This window comes from Schistocerca cancellata, chromosome 4 (assembly GCF_023864275.1).
Source record: "Schistocerca cancellata isolate TAMUIC-IGC-003103 chromosome 4, iqSchCanc2.1, whole genome shotgun sequence".
NCBI lineage: Eukaryota > Metazoa > Arthropoda > Insecta > Orthoptera > Acrididae > Schistocerca > Schistocerca cancellata.
Window position 1 is genome coordinate 504,077,271 of NC_064629.1, and position 23,132 is coordinate 504,100,402.

Below are 23,132 nucleotides of genomic sequence, written 5' to 3' on the forward strand. Positions count from 1 at the left end.
ATATGCCTGTGTTAAAGATAACCTCTGCTGAAGTGCTTCATATATGCCTGTGTTAAAGAGGGTAACTTCTGCTACCTTCATAGTATAAGCTTCTTTATGTTTTCAAGATGATTACAACACTGCTCCTTATTTATTATAAATCACGTAACAAAAATCATGAGCACAGAAAACATAGCTGACCAAAGACGCTTCATTAATTAAAGACAATGAGTTTTCCAGTTAAGGTTGTGATTTACATCTAGTCCCTAAAACGAAACTGTTTAGTTCTTACATTTTATTGTTTTGATGGACTATTACTCTTTCGGCTGTGACTAACTTTAGTTCTGTTGAAACATATCCTCCAAGCCTATAAGCGTGGCTTATCGACCATGTTTCCCACCTCGACTGAATTTCGGAATTTCCTATAAAACATAATGGGAACAGCTATAGTATATTGAAAAAGTATTCTCTGTCATTTAGTTTCATAGACTTCACGATATCATTTGTCCCACTTTCCCGATGATGTGTATATGTTGATGATTCGTTTTCTCAACAGTTCCTATACCCGACCATTTCCTAACTCCTGTACAAGTTTCGTTTCACTATATTCTTTTCATTTTTCCCAAGATAGCAGTGACAAAGGAACGGTGTGTTTAAAATTTTGTGTGACCCTGTAACGGAGTATGTCATCCAATACATATTACGGTAGATCTACACGTTCAGAAGTGGTAACGGATAAATATCTAACGAGGGCACTGTACCAAGTGTCAATGAACTTGGCAAATGCATAGAGGCGGCAAGATATTGTAATACGTATTTCTTTTTGCCATAATTTCACTTTTAAGAGGCAAAGCAAACCACAAAAGGTAATTTGGTATTTTATGTTTAGATGAAATATCTTCGAAACGATGATATATAAAAATATTTTTCTTATCAGATTTGATATATAATTAATATCCTTGAAAACTGTATGATCAACTTTTGTAATAATTTGAGATAATGCAAAGTACCCCACCACCACTAATTAAATTTGAAAAATGAAAACTTTGGTTACTACATGAATTAAAAAAGCTTTCAAACCTCATAAAACCCTGTGTAATAAAATTGGTTTGTGAAGTACAATGCTTGAGAAAAATAAGCTGTACAAAACTTACTGTCAGAGTATTTTCAACATACCTAATTGAAATATCTAAACATTAGTAACGATTGTAGTTATTTATTTGACTTATACTTGTTCTATGTTTAAACTGCTAATTTACGTTTTACATTCAAGATCCTTTTTGTTTTTTAGCTTACCTTTTCACATAAGTCTATTTTGTCACTCGAAAATAATAAGTAAGTCATTATTACGACAGAAAATAATTACAGTAATGATAATCTGTAAAGAAATGTGTAAAACATAACGTTTTTTGCTCCATGCACATAAAACGAACGAAATTTCTTCAGGTAATGTATTCTATGGTGAAGACAATAAAAACAAAATTCAGCACGATTTCAAATTGTTACAGGTGATTCTCTAAATATTCTGGTTTTTCTCAGGCATATGTCACTACATTTCTACATCTACACGGATACTCTGTAGATCACATTTAAGTGCCTGGCAGAGAGTTCATCGAACCACCTTCACAATTTTCTATTATTCCAACCTCGTATAGCGCGCGGAAAGAACGAAAACATACATCTTTCCGTACGAGCTCTGATTTACCTTATTTTATCGTGGTGACCGTTTCTCCCTATGTAGGTCGGTGTCAACAAAATATTTACGCATTCGGAGGAGAATGTTGGTGATGGAACTTCGTGAGAAGATTCCGTCGCAATGAAAAACACCTTTCTTTTAATGATGTCCAGCCCAAATCCTGTATCATTTCAGTGACACTCTCTCCTATATTTCGCGATAATACAAAACGTGCTGCCATACTTTGAACTTTTTCGATGTACTCCGTCAGTCCTATCCCGTAAGGATCCCACACCGCGCAGCAGTATTCTAAAAGAGGACAGGCAAACGTAGTGTAGGCAGTGTCCTTAGTAGATCTGTTACATTTTCTAAGTGTCCTGCCAATAAAACGTAGTCTTTGGTTAGTCTTCCCCACAACATTTTCTATGTGTTCCTACCAATTTAAGTTGTTCGTAATTGTAATTCCAAGGTATTAAGTTGAATTTACGGCCTTTATATTTGAACGATTTATCGTGTAACCGAAATTTAACGAATTCATTTTGGCACTCATGTGGATGACCTCACACATTTTGTTATTTAAGGTCAACTGCCAATTTTCGCACCATTCAGATATCTTTTCTAAATCGTTTTGCAATTAGTTTTGATCTTCTGATGACTTTATTAATCAAAAAACGACAGCGTCATCTGCAAACAACCTAAGGGGGTTGCTCAGATTGTCTCCCAAAGCGTTTATATAGATACGGAAGAGGAAAGGGCCTATAACACTACCTTGGTGAACGCCAGAAATCACTTCTGTTTTACTCGATGACTTTCCGTCAATTACTACGAACTGTGACCTCTCTGACAGGAAATCACAAATCCAGTCACATAACTGAGGCGATATACCATAAGCACGCAATTTGATTACAAGCCGCTTGTGTGGTACAGTGTCAAAAGCTTTCCGGAAATCCAGAAATACGGAATCGATCTGAAATCCCTTGTCACTAACACTCAACACTTCATGAGAATAAAGAGCTAGTTGCGTTTCACAAGAACTATGTTTTCTAAACCCATGTTGACTGTGTGTCAATAGAGCGTTTTCTTCGAGGTAATTCATAATGTTCGAACACAATGGACGTTCCAATATCCTACTGTACATCGACGTTAATGATATGGGCCTGTAATTAAGTGGATTACTTCTACTACCTTTCTTGAATATTGGTGTGACCTGTGCAAATTTTCATTCTTTGGGTACCGATCTTTCGTAGAGAGAACGGTAGTGTTTCATAGTTAAGTATGGAGCTAATGCATCAGCATACTTTGGAAGGAAGCTAATTGGTATACAGTCTAAACCAGAAGACTTATTTTTATGAAGTGATTTAAGTTGCTTCACTACACCGAGGATATTTACTTCTACGTTAGTCATGTTGGCAGTTGTTCTTGATTCGAATTCTGGAATACTTACTTCGTCTTTTTTTGTGAAGGCATTTCAGAAGGCTGTGTTTAGTAACTCTGCTTTGGCAGCACTGTCTTCGATAGTATCTCCATTGCTATCGCGCAGAGAAGGCATTGATTGTTTCTTGCCGCAAACATACTTCACATACGACCAGAATCCCTTTGGATTTTCTGCCAGGTTTCGAAGCAAAGTGGAAACTGTTATAATCATCTTGCTAAATTTCGAGCTTCTGTAAAAGATTGCCAATCTTGGGGATTTTGCGTCTGTTTAAATTTGGCATGTTTGTTTCGTTGTTTCTGCAACAGTGTTCTGACCCGTTTCGCGTACCAAGCAGGATCATCTCCATCGTTTGTTAATTTATTTGGTATAAATCTCTAAGCCTTCGCGAAGAGAATTCATTATTTACTAATGATTGTAGTTTGAGTGTATTGTTTCTCAAGTGGAGACTGATATTATAATCATTCAACAGAACTAGATCTGAAAATCTTCTCATAAAGTTCTTCACGCATCGAAAGCCGTATATGTTCCCCAGTTGTACCTGCATCGTCGTCCCCTCTAGGATCATCATATATTTCTTGCCTCAGGTACGATGATCAAATATTATTTTCACAGTGACTATCCGTCTTTTCACCGTTTCAAGAGAAACTAATGGTGAATCTGGACCGAGAAGTCGAGAATCTCTTTTTGAATCCCCAAATGGCGGCATCGAAATCTGGTAAACAAAGGTCTGGTCATAAAATTTTTGAAAATATTGTCAGCGATCTTATATTACTATGATAATTAAAAAACAGCCTTGATCGCAAATTTATTTTAATCCGATTAAAAGATTGTTATTTTACGTTTACATTCTCGTTTCTTTCTTAGTCTGACCAGTTCAAAACATATCTGAAAGATGTTTTCTTTCCCAGTCAGGAGAGCCGGCCGTGGTGACCAAGCGGTTAAAGGCGCTACAGTCTGGAACCGCGCGGCCGCTACGGTCGCAGGTTCGAATCCTGCCTCGGGCATGGATGTGTGTGATGTCCTTAGGTTAGTTAGGTTTAAGTAGTTCTAAGTTCTAGGGGACTGATGACCTTAGAAGTTAAGTCCCATAGTGCTCAGAGCCATTTGAACCATTTGAACCCAGTCAGGAGAAATATTAGTCTTATTGTTAGCGTGAAAGAACCTTTTAGAGTATCGTACCTGAAGACAAGGAACTTGTTCACGTGGTGGTCCCAAGGGGGTTGACATCACAGGTACAGCTGTTGGAAGAACAGCTATGTTGGAAGAACTTTGTGAGAAGACTTCCAGATTCAGTTATGTTCAATGATTATGATGTTAATCTCCACTCGAGAAAAATACAATAAAGTTGCAGTCATTAATACGTAATTAATTCTCTTCGCCAAGGGCTACTAATGTACTGAAATGTGCCTGATACAAATCAGGGTTTTTAGAGAATCACCCGTGTCAATTTGAAATCCTGTTAAATTTTAGTTCATATTGTCTTCACCATCGAGCAAATTAAGTGAAGAAATTTCGTTAATTTGATGTGCATGGTGTAGAAAACGTTACGTTATAAACATTTCTTTACAGGTTATCAATGCTGTAATTATTGTTTATCATAATAATGAGCTACTTATTATTTTCAATTAACATAATATACGGAAGTGAAACGGCAAACTAAGAAAAAAACGAGAATGTAAACGTAAAATAACAATTTAAAACGTAATACACATATAAGCCAAATAAATACGGAGAATATTAATAAATATTTAGATATATTAAAAAGTTTTTTTAAAATATTCCGAGAGCACATCGTGCATAGATTATTTTCCAAAAATGATATTCCCCAAACCAGCTCTCTTAAACAGCAATATACGTGGTTTGAAAGCTCTTTTAATTCATGTGATAACTAAAGTGTTCATTTTTAGAGTTCTGTTAATGGTGGTGGGCATTTTACAAAATATCATTTATCACAAAATTTGATTATACAGTTTTCAAGAACATTAATTACATTTCAACTCTCATATGAAAAATACTTTTTATATATAATCGTTTCGAAGTTATTCACTCTAAACTTAATATACCAAATTACCTATCGGAGTGCCTTTCACCCGTTAAAAGTGAAACTGGGCACAAATAAAAAACAATACGTGTTGCACTATTTTGCCCCCTCCACATTCCAGCCAAATTTCATCAAGATCGTTTATTGATATTTGGGAATGTTCTCTTATAACTAATGTGGTGTTGCTGTAAACTCCACCGTATTTCTTAATTACTTTTCGTATTCGATGTAACTCCGCGGTCGTCCGAAAATATTTCGATTAACTCTCTTCTTATTTCCCAGTTGTTTCCTATAGAAAAACTGCAACTTTGACATCCACTACCATCGATATTTGAGCTTACTTGCCAACGTGCTCCATTCATTGTGAAGTAGTCTATACAAAGAAAATATCTTACAGTTTGTGAAAATCGTCTGAATGACGCTTAGTGGCCCACTGAAACCAAACTGTGGGTGTGTGGAACTAACTCTCAGAGCCTCTGCCTCTGTTAGCAACAGCGGTTAGCCATCGGGTTTTGCTGGGTTTGGATGGCAGGTACAGGCACTTCATTATATGCTTTTTCGTCGCTGTGTCACAAAGTTCATCAATCGTTGTGGCAGATGACTAGCGGCGTGCCAGTCTCTCAGCAACTCATTTTCGGATGTGTTCAGCGTGTGAGAGATCTGGAGGGCATGCTGGCCAGGGCAACAGTGGAATAACCTCTATTTCAAGGTAGGTGAGGGCAGCATGAACAATATGTGATCTTGCGATGTCTTGTTGAAAGAGGACGTCACGGAGACCTCGAAAATCAGGCACAGCTGCCAGCATTAACATGTCAACAATATACGCCCGCTGTCCGAAATATCAGCTGTGCGATGCATAGGTGATTGTGCTATGTGCCTGTTGGCGCTCCACACAATTACAGCAGGTGCTGGACTCATATGAAGCATTCAGTCTGTCAACGATGGTTGTCCTCGGAGCCACCACACATGTGTTCGTCTATCTTGATGCTGTGCGCAAACCCGGTACACGTTCGAAAAATCACGCGGTGCCACCCTTGTGCTGACGTCGTTTTTAGACGCAGCACTGCCGACTTACCACCCTCCACTTCTACGTAAAGGGAAGCCGCAATAAGGGTTGCGGAGCTGATAGTCCGTGATACTCCAGACTTCATCGCACTGTCTCAACAAATTCATTTCGTAATTGAACGTACGTGAGACTATTGTACGGCTCTGCACGCCCGTTCAAACAATACACTGGGGTGACAAAAGCCATGGGACTCCTCCTAATATTGTGTCAGATCTCCTTTTGCCCGGCGGAGAGCAACTATTTTTCGTGACATGGACTCAACAAGTCGTTGGAAGTTCCCTGCAGAAATACTGAACCACGCTGCGCCTATAGCCGTCCACAAGTGTGAAAGTGTTGCCGGTGCAGGATTTTTTGCGCGAACTAACCTCTTGATTATGTGACAAACATTCGATGGGATTCATGTCGGGCAATCTGGGTGGTCAAATCATTCGCTTGAATTGTTCAGAATGGTCTTGGAACCAATCATGATCAATTGTGGCCCAGTGACATGGTGCATTGTTATCCATAAAAATTTCATCGTTGGTGGGACCATGTAATCGATGAATGGCTTCAAATGGTCTCCAAGTGGACGAGCATAACTATTTTTCAGTCAATGAGCGGTTCACTTGGACCAGAGGACCCAGTCCATTACATGTAAACACAGTCCACACCATTTATGGAACCACCACAAGCTTTGCACAGTGCCTTGTTGACAACTTGGGTCTATGACTTCGTGGGCTCTGTGCCACACTTGAACCCTACCATCAACTCTTACCCACTGAAATCGGGACTCATCTGACAAGGCTACGGGTTCCGTCTAAGGTCCATCTGATCTGGTCACGAGCCCAGGAGAGGCTGCAGACCATGTTGTGCTGTTACCAGAGGTACTCGCGTCGGTCGCCTGATATCATAGCCATTAACGCCATATTTCACCTCATCAGTTGTTCCACACAGTGTTGATTGTCTGTTACCACTGACACTACGCAATCGCCGCTGCTCTTGGCCGTTAAATGAAGGCCGTCGACTACTGCATGGTCCTTGGTGAAAAGTAATGCCAGAAATTTGGTACTGTCTGCACACTCTTGACACTGTGGATCTATGAATGTTGAATTCTCTAACGCTTTCCGAATTGGAATTCCCCACGCATCTACCTCCAGCTACCATTCCATATTCAAAGTCCGTTAATTTCCGTCGTGCTGCCATAATCACGTAGGAAACCTTTTCACATGGATCACCTGAGTACAAAAGGTAGTTCTGCTAGTGCACTGCCCTGTTATACCTAGTGTACCCATACTACTGACATGTGTATACGTGCATATCGCTATCCCATGATTTTAGTCACCTCTATGTACGTCCGCTCAGGCGCTAGTCGCGTGGGAATGTTGAGATATTGCATGACGTAGAGTATGGCCCTCCTAAAAACATCGATTCCACATTCGCATGACAGTCGTGGGATATCGACCAACGAGAACACAAATATTGCAGAACAATAACCGCAATTTCGATAGATCGTTCTCTGTCGAATTCCGGCCCATATGGTAGACGTTTTTCCATTTTACACGAGGCAGAACACGATCTTCTTACAAACAAACAACATTCATGTGCGATTTGTGAATGAGTAATCTGCAGCGAACTGTTTCCCTATATACAGAACATAGATAACGGTACACGTAGCTATGCTGTGTGGATGCACTGAAAGGTAAATTTGCATAACGAAGCATGTAGTACACTTCATACCAATCTGACGTTTGTTGCGTGTTGCATTCATAGTGTTGCAATTTCAATGGCTAGTGGTGTGTATATAATTGATCAAAATGCTCGACCTGGGTAAATATATTTGCTATATTGTAAGATTTCGGCTCGTACAGAAAATGGTTCCTCGATAGTGACGTTTGTGTTGAGCAAGTGAACGGAAATTATAGTGACAAAAGAATTCTAAAACACGCAACGTGCCATAATATGGGATGGCCACCATCTTGTTCTCATGGCAGTAACAAATTGTACAGATTTGTGTACATTGATGATCTGAGTCAAGAGCGCTGTTAACATTTGTTCCTACCTAAGCAGACGGTTCGATGTGTTCAGTTTTGGACTGGATTTGTACCTTGCAAACCATTGTTTCGGCTTCCACAGTCAAGGAATCACAAATAGCGTATTCTGCAAGGACGTGAAAGCTGTCAGTGGCGTGATGATTGGCGAAATGGAGAAGTTTCGGGCAAGTCGTACTTACCTTGTGTGTGTGATAGTCTAATACGTAATAGACGCTGTCATAATGAACACAGCCTGATACCTTGCACTGTTGAGCTGCAAGTAAGAGGGATGACGGTTTGGGACGCTATTGGATAAAAAATGCAATCGTCTCATCCATGCACTGAGCGCTGCCTTATTCTGCGTTTCCGCAGTACTATGCGCAGCCACATTAGCGAGAAATGTGCAAATCTTCTTCGAAGAACTACATGTACAATTGTTATTCAGTACGCATTTCTAACACGTCTGAGCCGTGCTCCGGCTCGCGTTTGTCCCGTTGACAGGTTGACATCGTGTATTCGGATTGTGACCTCACGTTTTCTTAGTGCGTTCACTGGTGCCACTACGTTTGCTTGCTTTGTCTGTCCGTGAGTGGCAGCAGCGGCGTTTATCGATAGCGAGTACTGCGGTACTATCTTTGGAGCGACCTCAAGTATTTCCTGCTCGTCGTGTGTCGGAGTTCAGTTGGGGGGAAGGAGCAGCAGTGAAGTCCGTACAGCCAGTACTCGCCCGACCGCTGGCGCCATACATGCACTGCCCGACGGAAGGACGTGGTCGTGAGAGTGCACGACCACGTCAAGGATCGGATTCAGCGAGTTTAAGCTGAATGGATCGTTAAATTCCAGTAATGCAACCTTCACTGGTGTGTGTGTGTGTGTGTGTGTGTGTGTGTGTGTGTGTGTGTGTGTGTGTGTGTGTGTCTCCGTTCGTCGAAGTGACCTCATGGCAATAAGTTGTCAGTCGACGATTTATGCTGGGATCCTTCAGTGCCTGACTTGAGCGGGAACGACCGTCGGTTGGTCGCTCGGTCAGTCGTCTCAGCGGACGACGTGTATTTGGTTTTCCGACCTCTTCTGGCTCTTCTGTGTTTGTGTCTACTTGTAATTCGACCTGTTGCTCCACAGTGACTGGTTTTAATATTGTTTGAGTTGTTTGTAGAATTGTTTTCGGGTATCCGTGCGTATCTTGTGTGGTTTGAATGAGCTGTCTGCGAGCTGGATTAAGCAGTTGGTTAGGACGAGCGGAAGTGAGGTCCGCACAACACCGGTACTCGGCACCACCGCTGCTGACACACGTGCACCGCTCGATCGAAGGATGTGGTCGCCGTGGAGGGCGACCACATCGGGGATCCGATTCACCTAGATCAGGATCAATGGATCGTTAAATCCGAGTAGCGATATTTCCACCATTGTGTGTGTGTCCGTCCGTCGAAGTGACCTCATGCCATCAAGCTGTCAATTAGCGGTTTTATACTCCGACGTTTCCCTTGCCGAACTTGATTGGCAACGACTGATGGTTGGTCGTTCGGTCGGTTGTCTCAGTGGTCTTAACTCTGTCTGCGTACTAGGATTTGATGGAGCCAACTTGAGTACTTAAATGCTTGTCATTTGACGATGTTAATGTTATTCTACCGTGGTTTTGGCTATCGCATCTTAGGTGGATTTTGCGAGTGTGTTGGTCCGCGTTTAAGCCGTCCCTAATTTGAGTTGCCATCCGTTAAGTGAGCATAATTCTTGGCTGCCTGTCTCACCGCTTAGGAAAATGGTTCAAATGGCTCTGAGCACTATGGGACATAACATCTGAGGTCATCAGTCCCCTAGAACTTAGAACTACTTAAACCTAACTAACCTAAGGACATCACACACATCCATGCCCGAGGCAGGATTCGAACCTGTGACCGTAGCGATCGCGCGGTTCCAGACTGAAGCGCCTAGAACCGCTCGGCCACTCCGACCGGCACCGCTTAGGCAGCTGTAGGGACTTTTCTCAGGTCTATCCTTGGAGCACTGTCTGTGGATCACGCCCTTTGGTTTGATTGTGTCAATTGTTTAGAAATAAGATTTTGTTTAAATTATTCCTATTGCTCGTGGCCTCCATCCGACAAATAATTTGAATTCTTTCTTAATACGGCCTTCAGCCGCCAGTGTAGCTTGTGTTACAACCATTCTTTTAATGATTGTTTTAAAAATTATTTTGGTATTTTCAACGTGTAATTGTCTTCCTCATTTGTAATTCAGGCCTTCAGCCGTTAATTGTTCTGAAGTATTGCTTGTGTCCTTCAGTCGACAAATAATTTTGAATTCTTTCGTAATAAGGCCTTCAGCAGCCAGTGTATATTGTGTTACTGTCAACTTTTTTCAAAATTATTCTTTTAAAAAACTTAATTCCTTAAGTAAAGTGTACGTGTTTACTGTGCAACCAACGGTAACTGATTAGGCCCCGTCTACACCTTTTCCTGCCTGCCCTAAATTCCACGTCTCAACGTCACTAATCTAATGCATGCGGTACATTTACATCTATATCTATACTCCGCAATTCACCTTATGGGGTGTGGCGGAGGGTACTTTTTGTACCACTGTCACTTCACTCCCTCTCCTTTTCCAGTCGCGAAGAGTTCGTGGGAATAACGCTTGCCGGTAAGCCTCTACGTGGCCTGGAATCTCTAATTTAATCTTCATGGCCCCTTCGCAAGATATATATGTAGGAGGAAGCAATATCTTTGTTAACTCATCTAGTAACGTACGACCTCGGAACTTTAACAATAAACCACTCTGTGATGCAGAACGCCTCTTGTGCAGTGCCTATTTGAGTTGGTTGATCATCTCTGTAACGCTTTCGTGCCTCCTAAATTAATCTGCAACCAAACGTGCCGCTATTCTTTCGGTCTTCTCTATTTCCTCTGTCAGGCCTATCTGGCACGGATCTCATTCTGATGATCAATATTCAAGTATCGGTCGAATGAGTGTTTTGTAAGCCACTTCCTATGTTGATGAATTACATTTCCCGAGGATTCCTCCAATTAATCTCATTTTAGCATCCGCCTTACTGGCTTTTATGTGGTAGTTCCAATTCAGATTCCTCCACACGCATGCTCCTAAGTATTTTATGGAAGTAACTGCTTTCAGTGATTGTCCTGAAATTTCTTAATCACATAACAAAGGGTCTTTCTATCTTTGTATTCGCAATATGTTACAATTGTTTATGATGAGGGTCAACTTCCACTCCGCCCCAAGCACCGATCCTCTGCAGGTCTTTCTGCATTTCGCTATAGTTTTCTAGCGTCGCGACTTCTCTGCGTACAACATCATAATCCGCGAAAAGACTCACGGAACTTCCGACGTTATCTACTAGGTCATATATATATATATATATATATATATATATATATATATATATATATATATATATATATGTAATGCTCCTATAATACTCCCCTGAGTCACGCCCAAGGTTCCTTACATATCTGAGGACTTCTCTCGGTTCAGAATCACATGCTGCATTCTGTTTACTAGAAACTCTTCAGTCACACAGCAGGTATTATATTGCGTATGCTCGTATTGAAATGTATTGAATGCTTCCCGGAAGTCAAGGAACACAGCTTCCACTTGGGTGCCTGTACCTACTGCTTTCTGGGTCTCGTAGGCAAACAGAGCGTGCTGGGTTTCTCGAGACCATCGTTTTCGTAGCCCAGAATTGTCATAATACGAGAGGATAAAGAATGTTCCAAAATTCTAGAACTGATGGACGTCAGAGACATAGACCTATAGCTTTGTGTGTGTTCGACGACCATTCTTGAAAACGGGAATGACCTGTACTTTTTTCCAGTCGCAGTCGGTCTGCAGCTTGTCCGTTACGATCCACTAGCAACCGCTGTTGATGCTGTATAGACAGAAATAGAAGCCCCAGAAATTTTCCAGACTATCTGTGACTCCATGGTTAATAGGGTCTGATTGCAGCTCGTGATGATCCACATCGTAATGAACTCTGGAAGTCATAGATCGTGTACAGTACTGTAATCCTAATCGTTATTCTCGTGGATCTACGCTGTGATATGAAATTCATTTGAGACACATACAATTTTGTACAAAGCTAGATGGCACAATGAAAGAACATAGACTTCGTTAAAACAAGGATGTTGTGGGAAATCATTCAGTGTTCTCCATACTATATAGGTCATGGTATAGAGTCTTCGCACAAATATATAAAGAAACATTTTATGTTTTTTAAAAAAAATTAAAATAAATAAAAATAAAAAAGTAAAAATAAAAACAGATTTTCCCACGTTGTTTGTTGGGTTACAGTCAGGTTCTCACCTGCCTACGTCATTCCACTGTTGTTTTCAAAGACAATCATTAAGAAGCATTAAATAGTAAATAAAAAAGCACTCCGTCTTCAGGCCACAACTGGCCCATCGGGACCATCCGACCGCTGTGTCACTCTCAGCTGAGGATGCGGATAGGAGGGGCGTGTGGTCAGCACACCGCACTCCCGGTCGTTATGACCGGAGCCGCTACTATTCGGTCAAGTAGCTCCTCAGTTGGCATCACGAGGCTAAGTGCACCCCGAAAAATGGCAACAGCGCATGGCGGCCTGGACGGTCACCCATCCAAGTGCCGGCAACGCCCGACAGCGCTTAACTTCGGTGATCTGACGGGAACCGGTGTATCCACTGCGGCAAGGCCGTTGCCAAATAGTAAATACACACATCAAAATAGTTTTGCAGCACCTCGGCTCCGAGAGTTCCGGAACCTGCACAGAAAATTGGAACAGAGATCAACATAAGCATCACTTCCGCCCTTTTTATTGCTTATTAAAACCACACATTGCATGTTGTACCACCACACACCGAGACCTTAAGAGGTGGTGGTCCAGATTGCTTTACACACCGGTACCTCTAATATCCAGTAGCACGTCCTCTTGCATTGATGCATCCCTGTATTCGTCTTAGCATACTATCCACAAGTTCACCAAGGCTCTGTTGATCCAGATTGTCCCACTTCTCAACGGCGTAGATCCCTCAGAGTGGTTGGTGGGTCACGTAGTCCATAAACAGCCCTTTTCAATCTATCCCAGGCATGTTCGATACGGTTCAAGTCTGGAGAACATGCTTGCCATTCTAGTCGAGCGATGTCGTTATCCTGAAGGAAGTAATTCACAAAATGTGCACGATGGGGGCGCGAATTGTCGTCCATGAAGACGAATGCCTCGCCAATATGCTGCCGATATGGTTGCACTATCGGTCGGAGGATGGCATTCACGTATCGTACTGCTGTTACGGCGCCTTCCATGACCACCAGCGGCGTACGACGGCCCCACATAACACCCCAAAACAGCAGGGAACCTCCACCTTGCTGCACTCGTTGGACAGTGTGTCTAAGGCGTTCAGTCTGACCAGGTTGCCTACAAACACGTCTCCGACGATTGTCTCTTTGTAGGCATATGCGACACATCGTGATGTCAATCCTGAGCTGTCCATTCGGCATTGCGCACAGTTTGAGTCGTAACACGACGTCCTGTGGCTGCACGAAAAGCATTATTCAACATGGTGCCATTGCTGTCAGGTTTCCTCCGAGTCATAATCCGTAGCTAGCGGTCATCCACTGCAGTAGTAGCACTTGGTTGGCCTGAGCGAGGCATGTCATCGACAGTTCCTGTCACTCTGTATCTCCTCCATGTCCGAACAACATCACTTTGATTCACTCCGAGACGACTGAATACTTCCCTTGTTGAGAGCCCTTCATGGCACAAAGTAACATTGCAGACGCGATCGAACAGCAGTATTGGCCGTCTAGGAATAGTTGAACTACAGACAACACGAGACGTGTACGTCATTCCTGGTGAAATGACTGGAACTGATCGGCTGTCGGATCCTCTCCGTCTAATAGGCGCTGCTCATGCATGGTTGTTTACATCATTGGGCGGGTTTAATGACATCTCTCAACAGCCAGAGGGACTGTGTCTGTGATACAATATCCACAGCCAACGTCTGTCTTCAGGAGTTCTGGGAAACTGGGTGATGCAAAACTTTATTTAATGTGTGTATATAGTCTCATCTGAAGAATAGAAGGCACAAAATCCGTTGCCCCTACAAACACTCGGGAAGAAAACCGAGAGCAATTTTTATCATTTTCTGGCGTCCAATTTTCACTCATGTTCAGAAAAGACAGAACATCTTGAACTACTTGAGATAGGACGTTCATATTCACAGGATATGCACGTTAGTATGTTCTTGCAGAAATGAGCTGCATTTGAACCATGTCGGTCAGCGTGTTCATGATCAACATCGGTATGGCAGTGCAACACCAACTACCGGTAAAAAGTGCCTGCAGCTTTTATTGTCAAATCAGTGAATTTGAAAGTGCACGCATTATTGGCATGGGAGAATCTGATTCATCCTTCCGGGAAACTGCTGCTCGTGTGGGACGAAGTGTTTCGGCAGTGCAACGAGTGTGAGCAGAATGGTTCACGGATGCCGTAGAACACATCGAGATGGTTCAAGTAGCACCATCCAGACCATACCCCAAGAAGATCGACACCTCTTCCGAATGGTATTTGCAGGACAGATCTGTGTCCTCCTCGGCTCTGATGCAACAGTGGAACAATGTAACACATCGTACACTATCAGGTCTGAGAGTCCGTCGCCGTTTATTACGGCATGGATTACGTGCACGTCGTCCACATCACCGCCTACCTTTGACGAAGTGCAGAAACATGCTAGAGGGCAGTGGTATATGGAACGAAGTCACTGTGGACATGAAAATCATTGCATAGTGTTTCAGAACGAATCCAGGTTCTGCTTGCTTGAAAATGATGGCCGCATTTTGGTCCGCCACAGATAAGATGGAGCGGCATCACAGTGCCTGCATTCGCACAAGACATACAAGACTTTATGATGTGAGGTGCTATTGGGTATAATCACAAATCGCGGTTGGTGTGTGTCCAGGGGACTGTGACCAATGTGACCTACGTGAATGACATCCTGATACTCATAGTCATACCCTTTCTGCACAACACCCCAGACGCCATTTTTCAGCAAGACAATGCACGACTATATGTTGCTGTACGAACACGTACCTTCTTGGTGTTACAGGACGTCAACCTTTTTCCTTGGCCCGTCAGATCACCAGAATTAACGCCAATCGAAAATGTGTGGGATGTGATGAAACGACGGGTGTAGCGCTGTAACCCTATGCCACCCACCACAGATGAGCTTTGGAACCAGGTGAATCCAACATGGATGGATATACCACTGGACGCCATTGGCGCTTTATACACGTCGATGCCATCACGCATGGAACAAGTTGTCAGGGCCCATGGCGGGCCCTGTACCTACTAGGCGACAGGGCACATGCTGAACCGAGATGACAAACTCCTATCATTTCTGCAGAATACACTAATGTACATGCTCTGTGAATATGAACTCCCTGTCTTTAGTCGTTCAACGTGTTCTGTTTTTTTTCTGAACATGAGTGTATTTACGATGGAGTGTAAGTAATCGACACATTCCAATTAATTTTCACTCTCAACAAAATTAAGGCATATTTGCGAGTCACTGTTCATCTTTATTTTAAGAAGATTTATTTACCTCTTTGCCATATTTGTGAATTGCGAAAACTGAAACTCGAGGCACCTAATTAACTAATTTCTCCCGGAAATTCCTGTTCGTGTAAGCCCGTTGTTCTGTTGCAGACTACCTGAGTAAGCCCTACACCTCATACGCGTAATCTCGACTGCTGTGTATGCAATCCACGCACAGATTTGCATGCTCGAGCCTCTCTTTTTACTTACTCCCCTCTCTTTTTCACACCTACGAGCAGCGGAAGGGCGAGAAGAGAAGAGACGAGAGCAGAAGAGAGATGTAAAGACGGAGAATAACCTGAAAGGCGATGTACTCATGAAATGTTTCAGCTCGGCTCATTTATTCAGGTCCTATATGAGCCAGCTCATTAGCGATATGTTCTGTGACGATAAATGCAAACAGAATCAAAAGCGCCGCATACGGCAAATGCTTCCTTCGAAACGCGAATATTTCACCTACCATTTCCAGTCTATGGTAGGCTACCCCAGGTAGCAGACATTGTCCTTAGCTGTATTTTCACTATGTGTTCAGTTACAGAAACAATTGTGGTTACAGGAAATTAATTTGTAGTACCACATTAGTAAAATGAACTTAGAAAGTGGTCGAAAGTCGCTTAGGGAATTCGATGAGTAGTTAAAGCTTATACTTGTTATTATTAGTTAACCTGATGTGCAGTCTGTAATGAACTGGGGTAAAACATAGATTTGAAGGTCTTACGTGTCTTAATAAATAATTTCCTACCGAGTGTTTCTAGGAAATTCTCGTAGTAAATATGAGCAATTGAAACATGAGGTGATCCGATGACATAGAATTTTATCCTGGCTATAACGAAATTAAAAATATTGGAATATCATGTTGTTCATTACGATCAACAACTATGTCACATGAAAGTCATAACAAGCAGTTATATGAAGAAAACTTTCATTGTGTAGTATAGCTCGAAAACTGTTTGTAATCTGTTTCGCTAACGTCCAACACACCCATAATTCTACGTGCGAGGATGATGACATTTAACAATTTTGACCATCGTTGTCTACCAATTTTTTAGACTATCAAAATTAAAAGTTCGCAACTCTTTTGTAATTAACCTGACGAATGACATTTTTTATGAGACACTTGAGTGCAAAGAAAATGATTTCGTGGAAAGTATGTCACCTAAATATTTGTAACAAAGTAATGCTCTGAAGTATTAAGGATCTTTTACTGGTAAAACAATATTCGAGAAAAATTTGTAGTTGGGACTTAAGAAAGGAACTCTCCATTATCCTTGCCTGAACAGCAGTAACGAGACAACAGAGTGATTTCACTGGTTACACTAATTGGAGCGCTAGACGACTTCTAGCATCCATAATCGTAAATGATTTGACTAATCTGGACACTAGATAGGAGCGTTTAAACTGTAAAATTGTTCTCTGAAGAGTTTTTGGTACTGTCATTGCTCGCTGTGAATATATTTCCTATTGATGTAAGACTTTTACTCGTATAAACTCATAATCATGTTTTATGAGCACTTTAGTTTGGAGTGGACAAGGGAAGGAGGTGATCCTAACAGAATATTCGAGGTGATCGATAAGAAAAGTCAACAAAAAACACAATGTTACGGTATCCAGCATGAGCTGACTTCCGCTTCACCTAAATAAACACTCTTACAGAGCAGAATGGTACCAATGGAGAGAAGGCAGTATATCTATGGGCATACTGTGACACTTTGTTTACACTGTATGTTCTGGACCCCTTTGTATATACCATGGACTGAAGTCATTGACCTACCCATGACATCACAAGCGCCACCCTCGTTATAAATGACATTAACATACTTAACAGCGACATCATCACTCTCACCAGTGACATCATCATCCTGCTCATTGACATCATCACTCTCACCAGTGACATCATCATCCTGCTCATTGACATCATCAACCTGCTCAGTGACTTCATCATCCTTGTCAGTGACATCATCATCATCCTTGTCAGTGACATCATCATCATCCTTGTCAGTGACATCATCATCATCCTTGTCAGTGACATCATCATCATCCTTGTCAGTGACATCATCATCATCCTTGTCAGTGACATCATCATCATCCTTGTCAGTGACATCATCATCATCCTTGTCAGTGACATCATCATCATCCTTGTCAGTGACATCATCATCATCCTTGTCAGTGACATCATCATCATCCTTGTCAGTGACTTCATCATCCTTGTCAGTGAATTCATCATCCTTGTCAGTGACTTCATCATCCTTGTCAGTGACTTCATCATCCTTGTCAGTGACTTCATCATCCTTATCAATGATGTCACTATCGTGCCGCCCCCCCCTCCTCCTTGAAGGGGCAGTCACAGTGTAGTATTATATTCAGACAGACACTCAGAAGGTAGTTTCAATAAAGAAATAATACAGGAGGGCAGAACTAGTCCAGATGTGTTTTGTATCTCGTGCCCCTCCCCCTCACCCCAGCCAATCTCAGTGTAGAATTAAAATAAGACAGTCAGATGTATAAAAATGGCGCTAAGTTCACAGATATGCAGTAAAACATTAAGTAACCTTAACTTGAATGGGTGCCAAAGTCAAAGTAATGCATTATTTGCGTTAAAGCCAATAATGGAGAAAAATCGCAACACCACGAGGGAGTAGTATGATATAAACGAAAGTTTTTAGGCGTGTTTCAGCATCTGCAAAATAATGTCTATTCAAATTTCTCACCAGTCACATTTGAGGATGCAAATCAGGTTTGCTTTAAATACACGACAGAGCAGTCATGAGCGTTAGTTACCTTTGAGGTCGGAGATGGTGAGTTGATGTTAGTCAAGAATGCCTTTAAGCTGACAAACACGCCATTTTCAACACCTCGCTGAGTTTGAACGAGGTCGTGTAATACGGCTACGAGACGCTGGATGTTTCTATTGCGATACTGCACAAAGACTCGGCAGGCACTGTGCATGACTGTCGGCAGCGGTATTCACGAGAGTATATGGTCGAAAGATTACCGGGCTCCGGACTGCCATGTGGCATTATCGAGAGGTAAGACCATCGTGTTAGACGTATGCCTCTGGTGCATCGTGCTGCATTTGCAGCAGAAATTTGATCAGCACTGGGCACCACAGTGACACAACGAACTGCTAAGAATAGATTACTTCAACGACAGCTCCGAGCCAGACACTCTGTATCGTGCATTCAACTGACCCCGAACCATCGCCATTTGCGACTTCAGTGATTTCAAGCGAGAGCTCATTAGAATGCAGGCTGGAGGTCTGTTGTGTTTTCCGATGAAAGCTGGCTCTACATCGCCATATGTTAGTTAGAAGGAGGCCAATTGAGGGCCTGCAAAAAACCTGTCTGCATGCTAGACACACTGGACCTACAACTGGAGTTATGGCCTGAGGTATGATTTTGATTTCGAATGGCAGCAAGAGCCCTCTCGTGGTTATCTCACGCACCAGGAATGGAAATTTGTACGTCAGTCTGGTAATTCGACCTGTTGTGCTGCCACTCATAACAGCATTCCAGGGGATTTTCCAACAGGATAACGCTCGCCGACATACCGCTTTTGAGTCTCAACATGCTCTACAGAGTGGCGAAATGTTTCCTTGGCCTGTTCGACCACCAGAATCGAGCACATGTTGGACGTCATTGGACGAATGCTCTTGCGTCATACGCAAACAGCATTGACCGTTGCTGTACTGACGAAACAAGTTAACAGGCGTGGAACTCCATCCCAAAAACTGACATCCGGCACCTGTACAACATAATGTATGCACGTTTACACGCTTGCAATCAATATTCTGGCTGTTAACGGTTATTAATGTACTAGCATTCCACATTTGCAATTGCTTATCTTGCGCTTCCATTAACCTGTGATATTGCAATGATAATCGATAAATATGTTCCCTAGACAAATGCCGGCAGGGGTGGCCGAGCGGTTCTAGGCGCTACAGTCTGGAACCGCGAGACCGCTACGGTCGCAGGTTCGAATCCTGCCTCGGGCATGGAGGTGTGTGATGACCTTAGGTTAGTTAGGTTTAACCACTTCTAAGTTCTAAGGGACTAATGACCTCAGCAGTAAAGTCCCCATAGTGCTCAGAGCCATATCAACCATTTGAACCCTAGACAAATTCTTTCCAGAACTTTTGTTACTCTGCACGATTTTCAGAATGAACTTTGACGGCTTATGCTATCGCACATAATGGAAACATAAGAACTTAATGCATATTCTACTCTGCCTTCAACTCTTTTTGAATATCATCAGATTTCTGAGACAACTGTGGGGGAGTGATGTACTAGAAACTACGCAATGCTCTTAGGTATGGATGTTGCAAGGCTGAAGAATTCTTAGTGTCTTTGAAAATGCGTTTCAAGAAGCATGCACTTTAAATTCCAATTAGTCTTATTATCGATGAAAGTGGGTTAAAACCATCAAACTGCAAACATGATGGTATATTTCCAGTTACAGTTAGAAGCATCATACCTCGTTCTTCCAACCGTCGTAAAGTGAATGTGATTATTAACCTTCTCGCTAGTGAAATTTTCACTCTGCAGCGGAGTGTGCACTGATACGAAACTTCCTGGCAGATTAAAGCGGTGTGTCGGACCGAGACCCGAAATCAGGAACTTTACCTTTCGCGGGGAAGTGCTCTACCCTCTCAGATAACCAAGCACGACTCACAACCCTCCCTAACAGCTCTAATTCAGCTAGAATCTCGTCTCCTACCTTCCAAACTTCACAGAAGCTCTCCTGCAGACATTGCAGAACTAGCACTCCTGAAAGAAAGGATATTGCGGAGACACAGCTTAACCACAGCCTGGGGATATTTCCAGAATGAAATTTTCACTCTTCCCCGGAGAAACTTCCTGGCAGATTACAACTGTGTACCGGACTGAGACTCGAACTCGGGACCTTTGCTTTTCGCGAGCAAGTTCTCTACCACTGAGCTACCCAAGCACAACTCACGGCCCGTCCTCACAGCTCTAATTCCGCCTGTACATCGTCTTCTTCCTTCCAAACTTCACAGAAGCTCCCCTGCAGACCTTGCAAAACTAGCACTTCCGGAAGAAAGAATATGGCGGAAACATTGCTTAGCCACAGCCTGGGGGATGTTTCAGAATGAACTTGTCACTTTGTAGCGGAGTGTGCGCTGATATGAAACTTCCTGGCAGGTCTGTAGGAGAGCTTCTGTGAAGTCTGGAAGGTAGGAAACGAGATTATGGCGGAATTAGAGCTGTGAGGACGGGTCGTAAGTCGTGCTTGGGTAGCTCAGATGATAGAGCACTTGCAGCGAAAAGCAAAGGTGCCGAGTTCGAGTAACGGTCCGGCACCACACAGTTTTAATCTGCCAGGAAGTTTCGACCTTCTCCTTCATAAAAATTGTCTCAGATTTAAGAATGAGTATATACAGGGTGAACCAAAAGTCTTTGAACACTTGAAAATTCAATACTTCACGGAATATTGTAGGTAGAGAGGTAAAAATGGGCACCACATGCTTGAAATGCATATGCTTTTATTGAAACAAAAAAAATTAAAACAATTTTGCACTAAATTACCAGCAGGTGACACTTCATACGACACAAAAGCAATAATTAGTATAACAATTGATTTTTAACAAAGACTATGTTCATTATAACAACTGCTCAGCATGTCGGCCGTCATTCATCAACAATACCTGTAGTCGAGGAACAATGTTATGAACAGCACTGCACAGCACAACAGCAGGTATGTTGAGAAATCTCCGTCGGATGTTGTCTTTTAGCATTCCTAATGAGGTCGGCTGAATGTGGTAAACTTTAGGTGGCATTGTAGTATTGAGAGAAAAGGACGTAGAAGAAGAATACAAAGTATGTTATGAACAGGTTATTTAAAACAATTCGAAGTAGTTTAAAGTTTATGAATCCAGCCAGTTATCTCATAACAACCGTAAAAAAGCTCGTAAAATTGCTTCACGAGTTGTATTAGCGCATGGACGATTAGCTGGTGGAGCAGTGGGCACTGCTATGGCAGTTAGTGATGCAAACAACGGTGCCACCAAACAATTAGCTGAGATAGAAAGTAATAGAACTTCATGAAGCCAACGGCTTGTACTTAGGAACATAGAGGGGAAAAGGGCTTGGTCTGGGTGTGATGAAAAAAAAAAACTTCTAAAGCATTTTCCAACTAGAGTGCTTACCAATACTGACATAGAATATTATTCTAAAAAATTGGAAATCACCCATTTTCTTGGTGTGCGAATGCGATGTTATTTACCTAAAACCCCTAAAAGGTACAAGAACGCGACTGTAGACCTCTGTAGAGAGACTGAACTTAATTGACATTAGGTATCTTATAAGAAGAAAGTAATGTTCTGTACTACATCTATATCTACAGCCACATATACATCTACACCTACATGACTGGTCTGCAATTCACCTTCAGACTATTTCTCTATCGCTCCAGTCTGAAACAGCGCTTGGGAAAAATTAGCACTGAAATCTTTCCGTACGAGCTCCGATTTCTCTTATTTTTCATGATGATCATTTATTTTTGCGTTCAGAGGAGAAAGTCGATGACTGAAATTTCGTGAAAAGATCTCGACGCAACGAAAAACACTTTTGTTTTAGTGATTGCCACCTCATCTCGCATATCATATCTCTCCCCTCTTTTACGGAAATCCAAACTTTTTCGATGTCCTCCATTAAAGCTATCTAAGTATAGATCCAATACCACACAATAATACTCTAGCGGACTACGGACAAGCGTAGTGTTGTACCTTCTAAGTGTTGTGTCTTCTCCACAGCATTATCTATGTGATGTTCCAATTTAAGTTGTACATAATTTTAATTCCTAGGTATTTAGTTGAATTGACAGCCTTTAGAGTTGTGTGATTTTGTCGTGTAGCCAAAATTTGAAGGATTCCTTTCAGTACTCATGAGGATGACCTTACACATTCTCTTATTCAGAGTCAATTGTCACTTTTAGCATCAAACAAACATCGTGGCTAAGTAATTTTGCAATTGGTTTTGATCTTCTAAAGATTTAACTAGACGGTAAATGACAGCATCATCTGCAAACAATCTGAGGGCTGCTCAGATTGTCTTCTAATTCGTTTATATAAGTTAGGAACAGCTGAGAGCCAATAAGACTTCCTTGGGAAACGACATGCATACTTTTGTTTTACTCGATGACTTTCTGTCGATTACTACGACTGTAACCTTTCTGACGGGACATCATCAATCCAGACGCAAAAATGAGACGATACTCCGCAGACACGCAGTTGAATTAGAAGTCTCTTGTGAAAAACGGCGTTAAAAGCATTCTGGAAATCAACAAATATGGAATCAAATTGAAATCCCCTGTCGATAGCACTCATTACGTCGTG

The 23,132-nt window shown here is 42.1% G+C and overlaps 1 protein-coding gene and 1 pseudogene across 1 annotated transcript in view; both read right to left on the reverse strand.

Annotated features, from left to right (window-relative positions):
* LOC126183449 (tolloid-like protein 1) overlaps window positions 1–23,132 on the reverse strand; it is a 604,520-nt gene that overhangs the window by 303,556 nt on the left and 277,832 nt on the right. The gene's annotated exons all lie outside the window — the stretch shown is intronic.
* LOC126185759 (5S ribosomal RNA) lies at window positions 12,774–12,891 on the reverse strand (annotated as a pseudogene).